The sequence below is a fragment of the Plecotus auritus genome (assembly GCF_963455305.1).
Source record: "Plecotus auritus genome assembly, chromosome: 9".
NCBI lineage: Eukaryota > Metazoa > Chordata > Mammalia > Chiroptera > Vespertilionidae > Plecotus > Plecotus auritus.
In genome coordinates this window covers 99,585,688-99,603,548 of record NC_137783.1, presented here as the reverse complement: position 1 = coordinate 99,603,548, position 17,861 = coordinate 99,585,688, and the positions used below count along the sequence as shown (strand labels likewise).

The 17,861-nt window shown below is 39.4% G+C and overlaps 1 long non-coding RNA gene across 1 annotated transcript in view; it reads left to right on the top strand.

The window, feature by feature from the left end:
• LOC308234308 overlaps nucleotides 1-17,861 on the top strand; it is a 47,113-nt gene that overhangs the window by 24,258 nt on the left and 4,994 nt on the right. The window contains exon 2 of the long non-coding RNA XR_013959043.1: nucleotides 17,488-17,593. This is a non-coding gene — a long non-coding RNA (uncharacterized lncRNA). The remainder of the gene's footprint in view (nucleotides 1-17,487; nucleotides 17,594-17,861) is intronic.

The following is a 17,861-nucleotide window of genomic DNA, read 5'->3' as shown; positions in this document are numbered from 1 at the left end:
TATTTCTTTCACCAGGTGGGGGAAGTTTTCTGTCATTATTTCTTCAAATAGGTTTTCAGTATCTTGCTCTCTCTCTTCTTCTGGCACCCCCATAATTCTGATGTTGGTACACTTGAGGTTGTCCCAGAGTCTTCTTACACTATCTTCAACTTTTTGGATTTTTTTTTTTTTTTTGCTTTTTGCTTTCTTGGTTGAGTGTTTTTTGCTTCTTTGTATTTCAATTCTTTGACTTGATTCTTGTGTTCCTCTAGTCTGTTTTGGGGTCTCTGTATAATATTTTTTATTTCAGTCAGCGTATGTTTAATTTCTAGTTGGTCTTTTTCATATCTTCGAGGGTCTCGTTATATTTATCGGCCTTTTCTAGGATATTCTTGAAAAGCCTTATAACTGTGGTTTTGAATTCTATATCCAGTCATTTGTTTTCCTCCATTTCTTTCGTTTGTGATCTGTTTCTTTGACGCCGCATTTTCATTGATTCCCTGAGTTGGTAGGGTAGATTTGTGTGCTAGGTTTCCTATATGGCCCAGTGGTCGGCCTCCCCAGTTAACCTGAGGTGGACACTCTTGGTGCACCCTTTGTGGACTGTGTGTACAGCCTTGTTGTAGTTAAGTCTTGATTGTTGTTGGTATCACTGGGAGGAATTGACTTCCAGGCCAACTGGCTGTAAGGATTAGCTGCGTCTATGCTGGGAGAAGTTCGGTGCTGGAGACAGCCTTCTAGGATTAGACTTGCCAAATTGCAATAGCCTCTGTGCTTGGCTTGGATGGGGTGGAGTCTCAGGGTGGAGCAGACAGTCTTGGCTTCCCGGCAGCCTTGCCCTTGCGCACACGCAGACCTCTGCCTTCCCCGGCTCCCGAGTCTCCGCCCGAGAGTCCAGACTCCCCCCACAAGAGCGTGGGTCCCCAGGGGCTTGCCTGGAACCGGGGTTCAGTGCAGTCAGAACTGGGGCTCAGTGCAGTCAGGAGCCTCTGACTCCCTTCCACTAGGGAAAGCCTGTGGCAACCTCCGCAGCCTTTGTGCGCACTGGCACGCGCGCGCCTTCAGACTTCTGCCTTCCCCAGCTCCCGAATCTCTGCCCGAGAGTCCAGACTCCCCCCGTAAGAGCGTGGGTCCCCAGGGGCTCGCCCGGAACTGGGGTTCAGTGCAGTCAGAACTGGGGTTCAGTGCGGTCGGGGGCTTCCTTCCCCCTTCCGCCAGAGAAAGTCAGCCAGGCTCTCAGCCGCCCTTCCTCTCTGGCGCACAAAGACCCTTTGCCGTACCTCCAATTCTCTGTGAGCTTTTCTCTTTCCTTCTAGTTGTAGAATTTTCACTCAGCCAGCTTTCCTGTGGTTCTGGATGGTGTCCGTTCTGTCTTTTAGTTGTAGTTTTGAAATTGTTATGCGAGGCAGCAGTTTAGGTGTTTACCTATGCCGCCATCTTGGTTTCTCCTCTGCTCCAAAGATTATTAATGGCAGCTAAGCCTAAGTCCTTGGGGTACACAAGTACTTATCCACATTTCTTGGGGATGTATCAGTAATAAAAAGGGCTCTATCCTTACATGAAAGAAAATTCTTACAAAGATCTATCACTAATACTTAAAAATACTTCTAAGAATACTAATGAAACCATGAATGGAAAGGCCCTACAGAAGAAAACTAATCATAGCATGGTCTTTGCTCCAACTTTTGAAGATATCACCATCAAGGTTGAAATCATGAACAATTCCACTAGTTACTGGCATATTTTTCAACCTACTTAAGCAAGAAAAGGTGATTTTAATTAGTTATTTTATGGGTTTTTTATTTTTTTTGGTATATAAAATGCTGATGAAATATACAAGATTTCAAATATTTTGCCATCATCCAATAAGAAAAACAAAAAAGGCAAACAAAAACCTATGGCCATGCCTATAAAATTTCATGTCTTCATTATTGGAAAGATTCTAACATGAATTCTTTCTTATCAATTCCTTTCTACTTGTGACTTTTCTAAAGCGCTTTAAAACTTATAGTTTTTAACAGTACATACAGCTAACAAGAAAACTTTAGGGAACAACCTCAGTATGCTTACATTTATTTGACAAAAGTCTAGCATTAGTAGACCTGAGGTCAGGCTACTTAATAAGGAATCTATCATCTATCCATCCATTTATCAGTAAGCATTTATTGAGTGCCTTCTACATGAATACCATGATATCATAAGCTAAGCAGAATAATTTCTCAACGTATAGTTTGAGGACCCACCTGCATCTGAATCACCTGGAGAACTTGCTAAAAACATATGTTTTTATATCTCATAGTATAGATCTCTCATAGTGGTTATAATTCCCTGTTGCAAGTTAACAGAAAGCAATTTGGTCTACCTTAGACAAAGAAGGAACTGTCTGGAAGAATATCAGGGGTTCTCAGAATTGACCAGAGATTAGAACCAAGGAAGCTTTAGTAAAACCACAAAATCATGTACAGGAATGACACTATAACTATCCTCTGCTCTAACTTTACCACTGCATCTCTGCTTAGACGGAAAGTTCTGAAAAGACCGTTCAGATGTTAGGTTACTCTTCCTAACATTGGATACAGAGGTAGATTCCTCTAATGGAAAATGAAAATGAAAATGGGAAGTAGAGTTAAATGCTGGCTAGTCAAAACTGACAAATGCCTGTTACCTATCAAATCAGAACCTCTGAGGGTTGGGCTAGGGATTTTCTACATTTTTAAAACAAACTTCTTAGATAATTATGAAGTATTCTAAAGTCTGAGAAATACTGATGTAAAGTATATGATCTATATCCTAGAATAGATTTAAACCAAGGTAGAAAGCAGAGATATCTTATTTATGAAAATGAAGAAATATTCCAAGTCCCTGATCAGATGTTGTCTCTCTGCAGACATTGTACCCATCTCTACTCCTTGCCCTCATCAGCCATCTTTTCATTCAAAAATGAGCATCTTTATAAAAAGATACTATACTGATAGTCAATCACAATATAAGTATACACTCACTTTTATAGGAAAATGTATAGATGCATAACAGCAAGTTGGGAAGACTCCACACCAACATGTAAATAATAAAAAAGAAAATAATAATTTCAAGAAAAATATAAACAAACTATATAAAAAATATAAAATATAAACAAACTAGGGGCCCAGTGCACGAGTTTCATGCACTGGGGAGGGGTTCCTCAGCCCAGCCTGCCCCCTCTCACATACTGGGAGCCCTCAGGGGATGTCCTACTGATGGCTTAGGTCCGCTCCGCCCCTAGTTTGTTTATATTTTATTTTTTTTTATATAGTTTCTTTATATTTTTCGTAGAAAATCCCTAGCCCAACCCTCAGAGGTGGGGAGTGGACCTAAGCCGTCAGTAGGACATCCCCTGAGGGCTCCCAGTATGTGAGAGGGGGCAGGCTGGGCTGAGGAACCCCTCCCCAGTGCATGAAACTCATGCACCAGGCCCCTAGTTTGTTTATATTTTATATTTTTCGGGAGGCGACCGGGCTGATCAGGGGAAGGCGCCTACCCCATCACCCCACTGCTGTAGCCACTGCCAGTCACCACAGCCACTAAGGTATTTTCATCAACACAGACTCCAGTCCCCTCACCATGAAAAAATGACTATTAAGCATTTTCAAGATGTGTCTTTCATAGGATATGATATTTCTTTCTTTATTTTTCTTTTTATCCTTACCTGAGGATATGTTTCCATTGATTTTTTCCCCTTCCCTTTGATCCCAGGGTTGGCCCCTGCACAAGCCTAAAGCCTCTGCCCCAGGCTTTAGACTTGGGAAGGGGTTCTCTGCCCTCCCACCCCCTGCACCTCCAATCACAGACTCAGCCCCTTCCCAAGCCTAAAGCCTCCACCCGATGGCTGGCTGAGAGTGACCTGGGTGCCAAGGAGGTTCCCGGGACCCAGGTATGTATGCAAATTAACTTCCATCTTTGTTGGGTTAATTTGCATATTCACCCTGATTGGCTGTGGGCATAGCGGAGGTACAGTGTATTTACATGTTTCTCTATTATTAGGTAAGATGCATGACAGTTAAATAGACTATATGTACAATAAAAGTAATCAAAATTCTTTAGTGCAAACTTTTATGTATATCTTCTGTATTTTCTAATTTCTGGAATGAGAAAAACAATACCCTAATCCAATTCATTGGGAATATAATTCACCATTGTTAGTGACCATGTTTAGACTTTTCTGTAAAGTTTTTCTCTCTTTTCTGCGTCCAGTGCGGCTAGAGAGCAGGTCCAGTTCCTGAGTAGAGGAGCTGGGGATTGAGAAATAAAAGAAAGAGACAAGACACAAAATGGAAGGAAAAAGCTGGGGCTGGGTGGACCGCTGCCCTCTTCTGATGGAGAGACAGTGACCCAGAGCCCATGCAGCGTGTTTATTTTATACCCCAAATACCAGGAAGTTTCACAAAAGTCAAGACAAAGGAGATTATTTGCATTCTTGAGTAGGCCCAAGCATTCCTGGTGCTTGACTGGATTTACATATCAAAACCCACTACCCGACACCTGGGCTGAAATGAAGGTCAAGCTGATAACACCCTTGCCTTTTTGGCAAAGTGTGTTCCCAGGGCGTGGCTTTGCCTGTTGCCTTGGGTTCAGCTGACAATTTAAAGAAATGCCCATGTGCCTTCCCAGGTGCTCTCTATATCTCACCCTTTTTTTGTTTTTAAGCTACTATAATAAAAGTAAAATTTAAACATCAAGAACAAAGCTCTAATATTAAAACAATTGCAAACAATGCCAATGCAAAAACCAAACTACTTAAATGTTATCATTTTAAAACTTGAACGTCAAGAGCAAAACGCTGGCTATTAAAATAACAAAACAATGCCAATGCAACACAGCAATAAGAGAGAAATCAAAACTATAGACATGTTAACATTTTTAGCTACTAAATGAAAGAAAGTTTCTTTTGCTGCTGGTGTATATTTACTCAGAGTCCTTGGACTTGGCTGCGTAAGACTTTGCAGAAGACTGGCAGCTAACCAATGCTAGCATAGGCAGAGACATGGTTGAAGAAGTAGCTTCCACTTCTTGCTTTTCCACAATCTGCTGCGCTTCAGTCGTTAACTTCTTCAGCTGACCCCATATTGGCACCTCAGTCCCTTGTGTAGCCTTCAGTTTTCTTCTTCTTCCGCTTTGCTGTCATTGGGGCAACTCTCAGTCCTTTTGAGTGAAGGGACAAGAAGCTTCTCTGGGTCCATTGTGGTGACGGACGTAACGCTCTGTCACACAAATTGGCTGCACTGCTCCTTCTGGAAAGATACAAAACACAAACTCTTCCCCACATTATTAATCTGATAAAACTCTTGTCTGGTTTATGCTTCCTTCCACCTAGCTAACTCAGTGGAGGCTATTGTATAGGAGGCCTGATGCCTTTCTGCTGCTGTACAATCCTCTGCATCACAATTCAAAAATTTTTAAAGTATAAAGAGCATGACTGAGTTTGTTTTGAGGTGACACATAACATCCGTCTCCCCCTTTTTGTTTTAGTAATTGCATTTTAAGAGTATGATTGGCTCTTTCCACTATTGAGTGACATCCATTTTGCCAGATTTGATTAGGTTTAAGTCCTTGGGGATTTACTCCTAAAGTTGGCACAGGGAGGTGGATAACACACTGAGGACATTGCTTCCAATAAAACATGGAAATTGTCATTCTCAAATAACATTTTGAAGGCTGAAAAATAATTGAAAAAGTTCCTCTGAATTAATGTGCCCTATAGTAGCTGTTTCAATAATTTTGGCCATACTACATAAGCACTATCACTATAGGTTGATGGGTTCCATAGCAAAATCTGTTAAGGCATAAATAAGAGCTTGTATTTCTACTGAAATATAAGGGGTTTGAAGGACCTTTGCTCCCCTGATGCAGTAGATCCAGCCTTTCCAGAACGGGATCCATCTGTAAAAATGGTTAATGCCTGAGGTAATTTTAATTTTTGCACAGAAATATGACTGCTTTGGATTCATTGCATGTTAAGCAATTTTACTATGAGATGAACTATCAATAAAAATTTTAGTTAATACTTCAGAAATAGGTTTTTTTTGTCCAGTACAATTAAATTTTCTTGAATATTCACTTATTTCACGTAGCCAGTTTTAAATAATTTGAAATAAGGTTTATTTTTTAACTTCACTTGTAAACTTCGACAATTAGTCTTTAAATAACTTTAACATAAACTTTATCAGGGAGGCAAAAACACAAATTATTTACTTCAACTTATGAGGCCAAATATATTGACTTTCAATTAGTTCTTAAGATGTTTGAAGGAAACCTGTCTTTATTTCCTTCCAAAATAATTTTCAGGCTATAGAGAGTTTTATTTAAAAACCTTTGTCTTAACACCAGCCTACAGGGCTGCTGCTTAAAACTGGCAGATATTGCCAAATAGCCATATTACAAGAAATCTCATTACAATTAAGTTGACTACTATTTTACTGTCAGATTTAATACTTTAACAACAATCTTAGTTTATACTGTAAATATTAGTGGAAGAGATTTCAAAATTTTCAAATTTCTCCTTTTTATTAAGCTAGAATTTTATTTTTAAAGAGTATCCCCTTTTGCTTATTTGCATATACAGAGGGATTATGGGAGGTATCACTAACTTTCTTTTTTTATTTTTTTAATTTAATAAATCTTTATTGTTCAGATTATTACAATTGTTCCTCTTTTTCCCCCCATAGCTCCCCTCCACCCGGCTCCCACCAAACCCTCTGCCCTTACCCCCCCCCCCACTGTCCTCATCCACAAGTGTACAATTTTTGTCCAGTCTATTCCCCCACCCCCCACACCCCTTTCCCCCTGAGAATTGTCAGTCCACTCCCTTTCTATGCACCTTATTCTATTATATTCACCAGTTTATTCTGTTCATCACATTTTTTATTCACTTGATTTTTAGATTCACTTGTTGATAGACATGTATTTGTTGTTCATAATTTTTATCTTTACCTTTTTCTTCTTCCTCTTCTTAAAGAATATTTTTCAGCATTTCATATAATACTGGTTTGGTGGTGATGAATTCCTTTAGCTTTTTCTTATCTGTGAAGCTCTTTATCTGCCCTTCAATTCTGAATGATAGCTTTGCTGGGTAGAGTAGTCTTGGTTGTAGGTTCTTGCTATTCATCATTTTGAATATTTCTTGCCACTCCCGTCTGGCCTGCATAGTTTCTGTTGAGAAATCAGCTGACAGTTGTATGGGTGCTCTCTTGTAGGTAACTAACTGTTTTTCTCTGCTGCTTTTAATATTCTCTCTTTGTCTTTTGCTCTTGGCATTTTAATGATGATGTGTCTTGGTGTGGTCCTCTTTGGATTCCTTTTGTTTGGGGTTCTGTGCGCTTCCTGGACTTGTAAGTCTATTTCTTTCACCAGGTGGGGGAAGTTTTCTGTCATTATTTCTTCAAATAGGTTTTTGGTATCTTGCGCTCTCTCTCTTCTTCTGGCACCCCCATAATTCTGATGTTGGTACACTTGAGGTTGTCCCAGAGGCTCCTTACACTATCTTCAAATTTTTGGATTCTTTTTTCTTTTTGCTTTTCCAGTTGAGTGTTTTTTGCTCTTTGTATTTCAGATCTTTGACTTGATTCTTGCGGTCCTCTAGTCTGCTGTTAGGTCTCTGTATAATATTTTTTATTTCAGTCAGTGTATGTTTAATTTCTAGTTGGTCCTTTTTCATATCCTCGAGGGACTCGCTAAATTTATCAGCCTTTTCTAGGAAATTCTTGAAAAACCTTATAAGCGTGGTTTTGAACTCTATATCCAGTCATTTGCTTTCCTCCATTTCTTTCATTTGTGATCTGCTTCTTTGTCTTCGCATTTTCGCTGCTTTCCTGAGTTGGTAGAGTAGCTTTGTGTGCTAGGTGTCCTATAGGGCCCAGTGGCTCAGCCTCCCCAGTTACCTGAGGTGGACACTCTTGGTGCACCCCTTTGTGGACGGTGTGCACAGCCTTGTTGTAGTTAAGTCTTGATTGTTGTTGGTATCACTGGGAGGAATTGACCTCCAGGCCAATTGGCTGTAAGGATCAGCTGTGTCTACGCTGGGAGAACTTCTGTGCTGGAGACAGCCTTATGAGACAAGACTTGCAAAATTACAAAAGCCTCTGTGCTCAGCTTGGATGGGGCGGAGTCTCAGGGCGGAGCAGACAGCCTTGGTTTCCCGTCAGCCCTGCCCTATGAGGCCTCTGGGTCTCAGTGTCCCTCGGTGCTGCAAACACCTCTGAGAGAAAGCCGCCCTCAAGTTTTGCCCACTGCCAGACAGTCCAGTTTCTCCTTGAATGAGTCTGGGTCCCCAGAAACTCACCCGGAACTGGAGTTCAGCGCAGTCAGGAGTTTCCGTCTCCCTCCTGCTTGAGAAAGCCAGCCGTGCACTCAGCAGTCAGTCCTCCTCGCGCACGCGCCTCTGGCTCTCTGCCTTTCGATCTTCCCCAAGTCTCAGTGTGCTTTTCTCTTTTCCTGACAGTCCAGATTCTCCCGATATGAGTCTGGGTCCCCAGGGTCTCACCCTGAACTGGAGTTCAGCACAGTCAGGAGCTTCTGTCTCCCTCTCACTTGAGAAAGCCAGCCACGACTCAGCTGCCAGTCCTCTCCGCGTGTGTGCGCGTGTCCGTACCTCAGCCTTTTGCAGCTCCTCTGAGTCTTCGTGTGCTTTTCTCTTTCCTTCTAGTTGTAGAATTTCCACTCAGCCAGCTTTCCTGTGGTTCTGGATGATGTCCATTTTGTCTTTTAGTTGTAGTTTTGAAATTGTTGTGCGAGGCAGCAGTTTAGGTGTTTACCTATGCCGCCATCTTGGTTTCTCCCTCAGTAACTTTCTTAGAAGACTTAATGAAATTGCTTACAAAGACATTGGCTTATTCAAAGGAAGGGGTTGGCCTTTGTTGTTTCAAGATGGCGGCCCCATGGGAGAGGCAAGCCATGAGGCTAACATGGCGGCTGCCAAGCCAGTCAGTCCTCATGGTGGCTTCTAATCTGTTCTTAGATTTAACTTGGATTCAATTACTTATAAAAACATTGGCTTCTCATGTAACTTAATTTATATGAGACCTTGATTATATTTTTAAAAGCTAATTTATAAAGTAATTTAATTAGGTATTTTTATTAAAAAAGCAAAGCAAGAAAATTTAGTAAACTTATAGGTCTGATTCACAAAGCAGAAACGCTGACCCACAACCAACCTATTTAAAATGCAGGCGGCTATGGGCTTTTCGTTACTGTAAATTCCGTCTTAAAATTTTGCTAATGGATTTTAAGAAATATTTTGCCCTCCTTAGAGGCTAAAACCTTCATAACATTTAATATATGTATATAAGTAAAATATATTGATTAATTTTTATTTGATAAAGCTTTCCATGCGATTTCAAGTATCAATCGGTTTAATTAAAAAATATTTCTTTTAAGAGAGAACAGGCTTTTGAAAACATTTCAGGGCCCATGAAATGTCTGAAAGTTATTCTCAAAGTCTTGAAATATACTTGGAAAGATCAAATATATATATTTATATATATGATTTAAAGATTATATACTTAAATTATTTTAAAGAATATCAATTAAATTTAAACTGGATCACAGAATTAATCCTCTTTTTTAATTAGACCAATAAGTAACATATTTTGAATTCCTAATTATTTCAGAGAAAACACAAAATTTACTTTCTCAAAAATAAATTTCTATACTCTAGGCATTTAGTTGCCACAATTATATAATTTCTCCCAATTTTATTTGAACCTTAAACTTTTAGAGCTTCAAATTTTTGGTAGCAAGTTAAATACTTAGCATTTCTCAAATCAATAATACTTTTACATTTTTAAGGATACATTTCAAAAAAATACAAAGCATATTCAATTAATAGATTAAATTCTATCCTCTAGACTTCATACGAGGCATACTCAGATCAACATTTCAGTATTATATCATTTCAATATATTTAGATATAAGTTTTTATCATTTGATTTAGTAAACTTCAAAGTTTTTAAGTTTCAGCATCTCTGGAAAACCACACTTGAGGCTGGCAAGCAAAACAGGCCAGGCCCAGCCGCTTACTTTTAAAAACGCCATAATTTTTCTGCTGGGGAAGTCAAGAAGCAAAACTGTAGCTATTCCATGCAAAATTGCTATCTACTTCCTGCTGGTTTCTTGCCTCTGGGCGGGAAATTTTAAAAGAGCCACTTTTTTTCCTTTAGAGATTGCTTTGGGAAGCCAGCCTCTATTTTTCCCCCCGGTTCATATCCACCATCTTTAAGCATGGCGAAGATGAGACCTTTTAAAATGGCTTTCTTGGGGAGTGGGCATCCATATTGGATTGCCATGTGTCTCCCTTCCCCCACCTCCTTCTTGTTTTGGGGGAAAATTCAGTGATGGTCTGGCGTCTACTGTTTTTATTTTTATTATTATTTCAATTTTTATTTATTTTTATTTTTTAAGGAAAGAAAAAGAGTTTTTAAGATAAAGAATCATTGGCAGTTGCTGAGAAATTCCTTTAATCCTTTCTACTTGGTTCAGCCTAATACAAGTAGTTTGAGCCTCCAACAAAATGAAATATGAAGTCACTTTTGGCCAAGCGCCGGCATCCAGCGTAAAGGCTGGGAAGCTGCGAGCAAAACCTTTCTTATCCTGCTCACAGGGATGCTTGTCCCACTCTGCCTCAAACTCTAGTTCCTGCTCATAATTACAAGGTAAATCTTTATCAGCTGGGCTTTTGACTGCGGTCACAGGAACGACATGTGGAGGCGGAGGAGGCGCAGAGGGGGGAGGTGGTATTCTTAGAGATTCGCACCCCTACACTGTAGGCTGTAAGGCCGTGGCCACATCCCGCTTAGACATTCTTAAACTCTCCTGTGCTGGATCAAGGCCATCACGAATTAAAGTAGGAATAGGAATCTTCTCTGGACCTTCTGCTGAGTATTGGTCACGCAACTACTTTCTGACCTTTTCCCACGTTTCATCAACAAAACTTAAGAAATCAAGAATCTAACTACGCTTAACAGAGCATCCTTGAGCTTTGAGAATAGTTTTAAGCATTTGAGAATTACCCATGTTTTACACCCAGTTAATACAACTTGCAACAATCTGCTCCTTACCTTACTTCTTTAATCTGTGGTGTGCACATTTCTTGGAGCGACCCCCTCGCTTCTTGCCTCTGTACTCAGCAGGACCATGTTAGGCGCCAGATGTAACTATTTTCTCTCTTTTCCGCCTCCAGCACAGCTAGAGAGCGGATCCAATTCCTGAATAGAGGCGGCCGGGGATTGAGAAATAAAAGAAAGAAAGAGACAAGACACAAAATGGAAGGACAAAGCTGGGGCCGGGTGGACCGCTGCCCTCTTCTGATGGAGAGACAGTGACCCAGAGCCCATGCAGCGTGTTTATTTTACACCCCAAATACCAGGAAGTTTCACAAAAGTCAAGACAAAGGAGATTATTTGCATTCTTGAGTAGGCCCAAGCATTCCTGGTGCTTGACTGGATTTACATATCAAAACCCACTACCCGACACCTGGGCTGAAATGGAGGTCAAGCTGATAACACCCTTGCCTTTTTGGCAAAGTGTGTTCCCAGGGCGTGGCTTTGCCTGTTGCCTTGGGTTCAGCTGACAAGTTAAAGAAATGCCCATGTGCCTTCCCAGGCGCGCTCTCTACACTTTCCTATGGCTGGTAGTTTCCAACTTTCCAAAAACACTACATGTCAAATTTTTAAAACTTAGGGAAATTTTTATTAATGTCACTTACTGAATGTCAAATGAAAAGAAACAGTCACCAGCAAGATCCTATATTGCAGTTTATGAAGTAATGTGCTTCTTTATATTTATTCATTCCAACATTTGAGTACCTTCCGCATGTATAGTTTTATCCTGGGCACTATGTTATAGGAAAAAAAATGTAGAAGGGTACTTGCTAAATAAAAAGAGAGAGAATTTTAATAGGAAACAACTAAAGAAACATAGGAAAGCAATTATAAACAAATGCAAGATGGTATAATCTAGAATGTAGGTAGTGTCTAATGCTTGGACTAATAGTCTTAAAGCATGTTCATTTCACACCAACTCTAGTGGATGAGAGCAAGATAAACTGTCTGCTTTTTTTATTTTGTTGTTTGATACGAGATAGGCCTAGACATAAAATAGAAGACTTACAAGCAGTTCTGATAATAGAGCATCAACCACTATGTGGTAGCTGTGGCCCCAGGCAACCAAGAACATCCTGGTTCTTTTTTACAGAAAAATATCTACCAGCCACCACCAACTGTCATGCCTCTAGCTGGTCACAGGGTTCAGAGGCAACACTGAGACCAGTGAACCAACAGAGCAGTTCAGGAGTTAAAATGGTAGCTGGCTTCTAGCAAGAGCTCAGTAAATGTGCCTTGTTGGATAGTCATTCAGAAGAAGAAGCTGCTGCTGTTACATTGATTTATCCAACAATTCTCCCATCCTTTCCTCCTCGTTTTCACTCTCCTCGGGGTCCCTGCCACATACAACACAAGGAGAGAATAATCACCATCCACAGTGTCATCTTGGAATGAAATATTAAAGTTATATCTGGATGCCAAGTACTTAAAAATACGAAGCTATCTAAACACATTGCAAAACATAACCTAAAATGTGAATTTTTCTAGAGGCCCACCGAAAAAAGAAGGAAAGAATAAAAAGTAATTCGGGTTCAAACAAAAAGGGATGGTTGTGCTGTTTCATATATAATATTTCAAGCTTTGCCGAAACCGGTTTGGCTCAGTGGATAGAGCGTCGGCCTGTGGACTGAAGGGTCCCAGGTTCGATTCCGGTCAGGGGCATGTACCTTGGTTGCGGGCGCGTCCCCAGTGGGGGGTGTGCAGGAGGCAGCTGATCGATGTTTCTCTCTCATCGATGTTTCTAGCTCTCTATCCCTCTCCCTTCCTCTCTGTAAAAAAATCAATAAAATATATTTTAAAAAAAATAATAATATTTCAAGCTTTGTCCCTATGATGCATAGATTTGCTAAAAGTATATTAAAATGAAGCTAGCTGGTTAACTCACAAGTCAAGTTATAGGTGTAAACCATTATAATGAACAGTTAATAATTATTATAATAAACGTTTTTGCGGTGCTATTCCTTACCAAAGTGCTTTACAGTAGTCTTGGCTCTTACTCTGCTGATACTAAATCAGTTAAAACCAGAAGCAGTATCATTTTTATTCACTAATGAGAATGAAGTTTGGCTGCTTTGTAGAGCCTACAGAGAAAAAATGGATTAAAAGTTGAAATATATGCTGTAAGTTTCAGTTAAAATTCTCAGCTGTATTATTTAAGTAGGAGCCTAATGAAGCTCCACACATTAAAAAATCAAACTATTAAAACAATATTAATTTATTTTGAATTTTGCTTATAATTACAGAATATAACAGATATTGATTCTTTATCAGTGCTTCTGTAGCTTTTCTGATTATACAAATCACAAGGAATGTTAATTAAAAATACAATCTCTTAGTTCCCAAGCCTTGGATTTTTTGATTCATCAGGCCTGGGATGAGACCAGGGAAATTGTCTTTTTAACCAATGTCATATGAAATTCTTATTATTAGAGAAATTTGGGAAACAGGATTTTCTGTGAACAGTACTCATTCCTGTACCCCAAAGGAACTTGGAATGTACTAACTTTACTTGTACAATCAGTCTGTCAGGCACTGGGCTCAAGGCTTTCCACACCTCTTTTGGTCTTTGCAACATTCCATAAGATAGTGTGTTACCATTCCAGGAATCAAACTCTGAAAGGTTGAATAACTAGAACAATACCACAAAACCAGGTCCACCTGTCTCCAAAGGCTATGCCAGTCAGTCTCTAATTGCTTCTGCACATTGCCAAATCTTGTGTGTTAGAAAAGGAAAAGGGGGGGTGGGGGGGAGGAAAAAGAATTTTAGCAAGTACACTTCAGCTTTTCAAGCTATTATTGACATATACAGCAAGTTTAAAAGTTAAATCTGTCTTTAAATTTTCTAGTTGAAATGAAAATTGTTAAAAAGAATCATGTAGAAGTCCCAGGGGAAGAACAAAGGGAATAGGTGATCATAAAATAGATTGAAGATTATAGTGGATTTCTACATTAATGTTATTTTGATAGAAAGTATAGAGACCTTTTTGGTTGAGGAAGTAGAGGAAAGAGTAAATAGATCACGATATTTGAGAGGATCTGGTGAATTGTTGCTCTGAAGTTGGCAATTTAAACTATAAGGAGAGCATTTTTTGATGGGTGCAACTCTTAATTATGACTGAAGGAAACAAGATAAAAGAAATGCACAGTCTGTACTTCCAACCTTTGTTCTGCATTAAATATGCTGGGAAGGGAGATTCTTCAAAGACTCATGATAAGAAAGCCTAGTTTTAAGAATCAGGTTGTCTTACACAAATGCAAGAATAAGTGACCTGAGTTGAACTAACTTTTTTAGAGAACACAAGCTTAGTTGAACTAATTTTTGTGCAAGCTCTAATGTTCCCTGGAAAAGCCCAGCAAGCACAACCTTCAAGGCCTTGGGTGCAGAAATGGGAAACATAGGCCATGACTGGAAAGGGTGGAATATGTCAGCAAGTTTTTGTTAAAATGAATGCTCCCTTGCTTTTAAGTTGTGGTGTTGGTCCAAATGTAGACAATAGTGATTATTTTTCAGTTTGTTTTAGGATGTGGCTGCTTCCTTGGCTTTCAGAATAATCCTACTTCCTTGTTTTCCTTGTATCAATATGTCATAATATTTCTGCTTCACAGTTAGGAGAGGTGATCCTGAAAATAGACTAGTGTGGGAGTGGGGTGGGGTGAGGGTGGGATTTATAGCTTAGGAGAGACCACAGTTTGGTAATAAACTTAGCTCAGGGGAGCTTCCAAACAGGTATTAGACCCATCAACCAGTAAGAGGACAGTTAAAGAAATGAGAAGGCCATTATAAAGAAATCTGATAAACTGACAGGGGCAGGCTACAAAGCAGCATGAAAAACCATGTCCTTCTCACGTAGATACTAGAGGCCCGATGCACGAAATTCGTGCGAGGAGCTCAGCCCCCGGCCGAAGCCGGAAGGTCGTTCGGCTATCCGGTCTAATTAGCACATTAGACTTTTATTATCATAGATGATAGGCTAGAAATTAATCTAAGAGCTTTGTGTTAGAAAAGCAAAATAATATCACAGGGGAGATATTTAAATATTTAGATATTTAAATAGGGAGAGTAGTTTTGACTTTCAAAGCACAGTTTGCATATGAGGAAGCATCCTACTGATTATTATTTTAATGTTTTGTGTATATTGGATTTATTTCATTTATACTTAATGTTTTAACTGGAAACAGGTGTGAAGACCTAAATTTGTATGTTAAGAAGCTTGAAAAGGCCCCATTCTCAAAGGCTGAGAACTCTGTTATAGAAAGTGGTGTGATTCTTCTAGGTGTTCACTGCCTGGATGCCTTGCATGCCTGACATCAAATGTTCCATTGTTCTTTGAGATCCTCCCAATTCTAAAAGCTATAAATCTATGAACCAGAATCTGAAGGAGAAGAAAAATAAAACCTTTTCTCTTTAGTATGTCTATGTCTCAGAAACATTTCCAACTAGATTGTACTATATCTTCATGCCATGCCATATTTTATCTATGTGCCAACTGGAAAATGTACTTGGAAATGTTTTGGTGGCCAAATATAACTCTGTTCTGGAAAACTACTTCCTCTACCAACCACAGCTATTCAGACACATCTTAGAATGTAGTTTAGGTGTCCAAGGAGTACCCACCATGGTCCCCTGAGGCCCTAAATGAACTCTTAGGAAAAACTGTAAATTGATTACAAAGGCATCTGGAACTGGCACTGGTACCTGCCCCTTTTTCTTGTAGATTTCTAAGCTAGCAAACCATTTGGTTGTGCACTATGAGAGGGATAATGGAAGAATTCTGTAATAGACAAGCAAGTTTGCCTTTTAGGCATCTCCATATGACTGTGTCATAGGTCCATCATACTTATAACCAAATGAAAACCAAACCCCTAAAACGTGTTCTACCTCATCTTGCCTGTCTCAGTAAATGGTACCACCATATGCACAGGAGTTCAAGTCCAAACATAGGACTCATTCTAGTTTCTGCTTTACCTCACTTCCCAAATCCAATTTATCAACAAACTTTAGAAATTATGGCCCTAGCCAGTTTGGCTCAGTGGATAGAGCGTCGGCCAGTGGACTGAAGGGTCCCAGGTCCCAGTTAAGGGTACATGCTCAGGTTTCGGGCTTGATCCCCAGTACAGGACATGCAGGAGGCAGCCGTTCAGAGATTCTCTCTTATTATTGATGTTTCCATCTTTCTCTCCCTTTCCCTTCCTCTCTGAAATCAATAAAAAAATATTTTTTAAAAAAGAAATTATGAACAAATTTTTCTGAGGCAAATCCTGAATTTTACCATCATTACTATTACCATCCTACTCCAAACCACCATCCTTGCTCATCTGGACTACTATAAAAGCCATCTAACTGTTTTCACCCTTGTTCTTCTATTCTCCATCCTCTAGCCAGAAGATAGAATCATCTTGTAAAAACACAAATCAGTCCATATCTCTTCCTTCTTATTTCAACCCCACATATGGCATAGCCGGTAGTCTTACAATACCCTGTAAGATCCTACATGATCTGGCCACTGCCTACCTTTACAGTATCAACTCCTACCTCTCAGCCCTTTGTTCAGTTCACCTTAAATACAGTGTCCTTTTCCTGTTGTCTCATGAACCTGTATACCAAACTCCTCTGTACTCAGTGCCTTTGGGTTGCTGTTCCCTCTGGTTGAAATGCTTTTCCCCAAGCCTTCTTATAGCTATCTCCTTCTCATAATTCAGGTCTCAGTTCAGTTACTAGCTCCTCAGAGAAGCCTTCCCACTTCTCCTCTCACTATTCATTAGATTTATTTCAGAATTTGAATATTTTAATTACATGCATCTCTTGCTTTGGTTTTTTAATGAAGGTTAAAAAAATCTATATATAATAGCCTAGTCACTATTATATCACTTTGTTTTCTTTGTTGCAAGCATCATTATCTCAAATTAATTTTCTTTATTTATGTGTTTGTTTATTGTGTGTTTCCCACTACAATGTAAACTCCATGAGAGGGGTATTTGTTTCAATGACCCTATGTCTGCACGGCAACAGGTGTATCCCAGTACTTATAAGGTCTTTCGTACATTGTAGACTCTCAATAAATATTTGTTAATTGAGTAGATTTCATTCACCTAAGAGAGCAGTAGTTTCCTTTTGGCTGAGAATGGTCACATGAATTCATTTAGAAAGAGAGTTTTAATTAAATATTTTGTTCAAATTGTTTGCATATTAAGATACTATTGCTAATACCTGTGCATTTGGAATGGTTCTTTGAGAAATTGTCAACATATAGAGCTTATAACAAACATGGCAAATAGTATATTCATTTCAGCATACCAATGGTGAGGTTCCTATCAAAGTGAAAATTGAAAGCAATGTTGATTTGGTTCTGACAGCTAATATCTGCTTTCTGCTTTCTAGGCAGTGATGAACTGTGTGGAATTTCTGATGCTGGAGGTGAAACCAGAATATCAGAAAGCCCTAGCCTAGGCTGGTTTGCAGCACAGTAAAAATGAAAGAATAAGAGGTAAGAACAATTGGTTACGAAGTTATGAGGAAGTGGTTAGGGCAAGTGGTTTAGAATTAGGGCTTTGAAAAATAAGATCTCTCATTGATTAGGTGCTTACTATGTGTCAGGCCATTGTCTATAATCCTTATAGAAATAATTTACATAGGTATTGTTTCCCCATTTTACAAATGAGTAACTGAACATCAGTGGGCTAAATGATTTGCCAAAGCCACATAGCTATGTAGAAAGTATAGCAACGGTCCTAGCCTGTGTGGCTCATTTGGTT